Raw genomic sequence first — 6,133 nt, 5'->3', positions numbered from 1 at the left:
ATATAATGTTAGCCATCAAGAACTACAAAAGTTTTGCTACTTTTCTCAATAACATTGATGCCCTAAATTTAGCAGGCAATATTGACAGATCAATAGGAAAAAGTTGTGATGGGCTACTTTCTGCACACGTGAAGGTCAGTGTGAATCGGAGTGACTTGACACAACGCTGGCCAAAAAAAGATGTACAGTACCAGTCAAACGTTTGGACACACCTACTGGACACACCTAAATTATAGAATAATAGTGAAGCCATCAAAACTATGAAATGACACATATGGAATCATGTAGTAACCAAAAAAGTGTTAAACAAATCAAGATTTATTTTATATTTGAGATTTATCAAAGTAGCCATGCTTTGCCTTGATGACAGCTTTGCACACTCTTGGCATTCTCTCAACCAGCTTCATGAGGTAGTCACCTGGAATGCTTTTCTTAATGCGGTTGAGCCAATCAGTTGTGTTGTGACAAGGTAGAGGTGGTATACAGAAGAAAGACCTATTCGATAAAAGACCAAGTCCATATTATGGTAAGAACAGCTCAAATAAGCAAAGAGAAACAACAGTCAATTATTATTTTAAAATTCCAAGAACTTTTAAAGTTTCTTCAAGTGCTGTCGCAAAACCATCAAGCGCTATGAGGAAACTGGCGCTCATGAGGACTGCCACAGGAAAGAAGACCCAGAGTTACCTCTGCTGCAGAAGATCATTTCATTAGTTACCAGCCTCAGTAATTGCTGCAAAGAAACCACTACAAAGGACACCAGTAATAAGAAGATACTTGCTTGGGCCAAGAAACATAAGCAAAGGACATTAGACCGGTGGAAATCTGTCCCTTGGTCTGATGAGTCCAAATTTGCAATTTTTGGTCCCAACCACTGTGTCTTTGTGAGACGCAGAGTAGGTGAATGGATGATCTCTGCATGTGTGGTTCCCACCATGAATCATGGAGGAGGAGGTGTGATGGTGTGGGCGTGCTTTGCTAGTGAGACTGTCTGTGATTTATTTAGAATTCAAGAGACACAACCAGCATGGCTACCACAGCATTCTGAAGTGATACACCATCCCATCTGGTTTGTGCTAAGTGGTACTATCTTTTGTTTTTCACCAGGACAATGATCCAACAGACCTCCAGGCTGTGTAAGAGCTATTTGACCAATAAGGAGAGAGATGAAGTGCTGGATCAGAAGACCTGGCCTCCACAATCTCCTGACTTCAACCCATTTGAGATGGTTTGGGATGAGTTGGACCGCAGAGTGAAGGAAAAGCAGGCAATAAGAGCTCAGCATATGTGGGAACTCCTTCAAAACTGTTGGATAAGCATTCCAGTTGAAGTTGGTTGAGAGAATGCCAAGAGTGTGCAAAGCTGTCATCAAGGCAAAGGGTGGCTACTTTGAATAATTTCAAATATAAAACATATTTTGATTTGTTTTACACTTTCTTGGTTACTACATGATTCCATATGTGCTATTTCATAGTTTTGATGTCTTCATTATTATTCTACAACATGGAAAATAGTAAAAATAAAGAAAAACCCTTGAATGAGGTGTGTCCAAAATTTTGACTGTTACTGTAGCTACAAACAAAACAGAGTTAAATGGTTTCAGTCTGCCGTGAAGTGTTGATCCATGTATACGGGTAAGAGTCGACCTACATTTTCAGATATCATACGTTTCTAGTTTTGTCAGAAAGTCTTTTTCATTGCAAGTTAAAGTGTACTGTTCGCTAGATTGCGAATATTAGCTTGCTGGCTCGCTAACTAACGTTACTTGTATGATCTGTGTAGTTATATTATTAGAATCAGAAATGTATTTGAATTGCAAGTTATAGCCTAATGTGAGCTAGCGATCTAACATTGAACCTAGTTGGTTAGCTTTAGCTACCTGCAGATTCATACTACAACTATGACAATGAGTTTGTATTGGTGGTAGTAGTATGAGTTGTGATTATGCCAACTCTTTGTTTATCTAGGTAGCTAGCTAGCTAGCTAGCTAAATGTCTAAAGAAAAGACTCCATTTCGCCAGATGATTACATAACCCATCACGTTAGCCAGATGTGTCTGGGGGTGATTACGACCATCTATTATATTTCATGAACGTGTAGATGTCTAGACAATAGTGACCCATCCACTTAGCTAGATGTGACTGGGGAGTGGTTATAGCATTTCCTTCACATGACCCATCAATTTAGACAGGTGTGTCTGGGTAAGCGTCATCTAATAATTATAAAATATGGATAAATATTTTTGTTTGTACACTTTCTGTTTTTGATTTTGCTGCTATGCAAATACGCAAGTAACTATTTCACTGTACCATTACACATTCTGTATCCTGTGCATGTGACAAATAAACTTTGATTTTATTTGATATAGTGTATGTTTACCAGAGATGGTAATATGAAGAACAACATGACTTGAACCAAAGTCAAATTAGGATTATGGCCAAGGGCTAAATAAAGTGTATTTCTCCCTGGAGTTTTTCCTTATTGTAGGCTACTACTTTTACCTCTTTTAGTCTTGAAATCGTTGGTTGTTTATTACACTACTCACTCTGTCTAGCACTTGGCCTCATGTGAATCCTTAAAGAGATGGGTAGGGATAAGGCTTTAGAGGGTGTGAACGATGCTGAATGAGTGTAGACAAAGAAAACCTCTCCAGTAGGTGTACCAAAACATTCAAGGGCCAATTTCTCTAAAGAGGGGTTACAAGTTTATCAACTTTCAAAGCATAATTACTTTTCCATTGTTCCTCAACTGCAGTGTATTGTGACGACCCTCCCACTCTGTCTGATGAATTCATTCTCTATGCTCTTGTTTTCCTTAATAGGATGTCGGTGGGTCGTCAGCGAAATGGGACACACCTGGGCTCGGGTGTGTCCCAGGATAAATACATTTGTGTTCATTTGTTTTCGACCTCTCAACACCCCTCATTATCAACATCTATGCATGCCTCCACTCACTTACACCATTGTTACTTGGATATAGTTTCCTTTATCTCCGCGTTGTCTCCCTCTTTGTTACGGGCTATGAGCCGGTTCGTAACAGTATGATATAGCACTTTCTAGCTCTAAGTTTCTGCTTTTATCCAAAAACAGAATTTCAAATTTTGCTACATAGGACCGAATCCAGGTGGTGGGTCACAATTGTGTCAAACCACCCAATTATCGAGAAGAAACAGCATCATTCATCAGCAGATTACAAGAAAAAGAATGCCTGGACTACCATTTGTAATGAATTAAACTCAAATGAAAAAGAAAAAGAAAACAAAAGGATGCTTCAGGTAAGATACTGTATTTATTGTTTGCCCACTTTACTATTCAGAGTCACGTTAAAATGTTTGTTTTCTTGTGTAACACAACACAGTGGGGCCTAAATGTATTTGTGTGACAGAAATGTATGACAAACAATATGATACATAATTAATAATACCATTTCTATATTGCTTTGTCTTTCTAAGATCCTGTGGAAAAACATAAAAATCTACTTAAAGAAGACAAATGCTGTTGCTCGTACGGAGCGTTTCAAGACTGGCGGCGGACCCCCATTAAGACTGGAGACAGATGAGCTGGGGGACTTGTTGACCGTGATCATTGATAGCCAGCAACCCTGGGAAGGAATTTGGACAGGTCAGATTGGGGACCGTTCCAATCCTAATTTGGTAGGACACATTCATTCAACATGTGCCATCCCCAGGCTGCAGGGAAAATTTAATGTTGTCAGTCATCTCTTGGACTCCCAAAATAAAAATGATGTATTGAACTCAACCCTTGAAGAAATAATGTTCTCTGAAGCAGCAATGTAATCCTTTTCTAGAAGCAGATGATTGTAGTGTTTGAGAGATAAGCAGGATGTTATTATGCACACCTAGTTAAAATGGTATGCATGTGTTCAGTGCGTGATATTAAAAATATGTATCTGATTGGTTGTGCATAGCTTTTTTGGCAGGCCCTCATTGGTTGTTGGCCAAGGTATTCAAGTGTGCTTCCTTTGAACGGGTACAGATGGACTCAGTTTGGAACTGGCTATGTTGAATCCGCTGTCATGTTGGAAAAAAACGTCTTTGTGATGTTAATACTTTATACTGTCAAGTTTCTCTTTGCAATAACTAAAAATGACCTGTTTCCTTTTACCGGGGATGAAACAGATTGGCGACGAGGTACCAGAGTTTTTGTCCGAAGGGGAACAGAGCGAGCAAGAAAGTGCTAGCTCCATCGAGACAGTCTGTGTGTAAAGCTAGCACCGAAGATGGCATTCTGCAAGGCCGAGGAAAGTGAGTAAAGTTTCGAACCTATTTGGAAAGGTTAGACCAGTATTTTGAAGCTAATGGGCTCAAGTACAAAAAAGTCTAAAGCCATTTTTCTGGCGATTGTTGACAGAAAGGCTCACAATTTCTTAGTGGACTTATTTGCGCCACAGAAACTAAATGAAAAAAAGTTGACAGAGTTGTTTGCGCTGTTGAAAAGTCACAACATACCGAGGACAAATTTTATTGCTGAAAGATGCAAGTTTCATGCAAGGAGTCAACTCGAGGGAGAGTCGATTAGTGAGTACTTGGCTAGTTTAAGAAAACTATCCGTTTCTTGAAGAGTCATTACGTAACAGATTTGTGTGCGGTGTTAAAAGTGCAGAGCTGAGAGACTGTTTACTGAACATAGCTCACACAAAATACTTAACAGTAGCACTTGCTGTGGATATGGGATTTTCTTGAAGTAAACACACACACACACACACACACACACACACACACACACACACACACACACACACACACACACTTCCTTCCCACTTTGATCCCATTGGGTTTACACACATACACACACACACACACACACACGAGAACATTTTTAAAGAGAACAGGATACATTAACAGAGCAGCTGTCATCTTTCCCTCTATTCAACCCTTTTCGAAGAATGTTCTTCTGCAATTTCAAGCACTTTCAGGGCAAATTGATTTGCCATCATCTCAAAGTCATCCTCACCCTCTCCCTCTCCCTTTCCTCTCCTGGCATTGTTTAATTGAGGAGCTAATTCTGAGAGTAACATGTTGTTGGTTAATGTTTGTTTCTCTTAGTAGATGTTATATATTATGGAAATACAACGCGAGTTAAGTGGAGGGGGATGTTTCGTTAATATAAGTAGATAATGAAACACATTATTTTATCTATGATCAAATGGTCTTCTCTGGAGAATGCCTATGAATATTCTGCGGAATGTGAATAAATCTTTTATCCATAATTTTCCTAAGAAGCCAACTGATTTACACATGACCTATTGGCTTTGTTCTTATGTGATTTACGCTAGTAATTGGATGTTCTCTGTTACAAGAGCAGAATTCAAGAAACGGAAGATCACCTTGCGCTCCTCTTTTTGAAAAAACACATTGTTTAGGACCAGCACAATCTTTTTATAACATGGGTTGTAACGTACGGCCAGGGTGTGTGTGTGTGCGATAAGGGAGCAGCAGGTAGCTGTTGATTCAATCAGAAAACCATTTTCTCTCTCGGTGCAGGATAGAATCTGTCTTCAGGCTAATGTCCCTGTGCAAACATTGACAGTTTGTGTTTGTTTGTGTGTGTGTCCGTGCGTCGGTGCATCCGTGTGTATCACAGCTTCCGTCCCACTTTGATCCCATTGGGTTTGCAGAACTTCCGTTGTGTCATTTTCATCATTCTGGAATTATCCTTTATTTTCCTCAGTCCAACTGACCGATAATACCAATGTTTTCAGTAGTTATTCTTTTCTTAGACCATGTCTCTTTGACCATATCGCTAACGGTCCTCGTAGAACAAATATGTAGATTTCCACCTAAATAGGCTCCAAAATGAATGCCGCCTTTGATAAAGTTGAGCAAAAAATACTCTATAAAATGAATAATATAAATACTGAGCTATACTGTATGCAATTGCTCTGAGAAACAGATTTTGTTCAACAAGTCGTATTTTTTTCTCTCAAAAAGATAGCTGTCAAAATGATTGGCATCCCTATTTTCAATACCTTCCAATATCTCACCTTGCGAGGATAATGGCACCGAGCATTTTTATAAAAAAAAAAATTTAAATTGGAGAACACATCAAAATCCACAAATAAATTGTTAATTGGCCACAAAATTAACATTTTGCATTGGCCACCTCAGTCTCCG

Source organism: Salmo salar, chromosome ssa11 (assembly GCF_905237065.1).
Source record: "Salmo salar chromosome ssa11, Ssal_v3.1, whole genome shotgun sequence".
Taxonomy (NCBI): domain Eukaryota; kingdom Metazoa; phylum Chordata; class Actinopteri; order Salmoniformes; family Salmonidae; genus Salmo; species Salmo salar.
Note: the sequence above shows the minus strand (reverse complement) of the source record.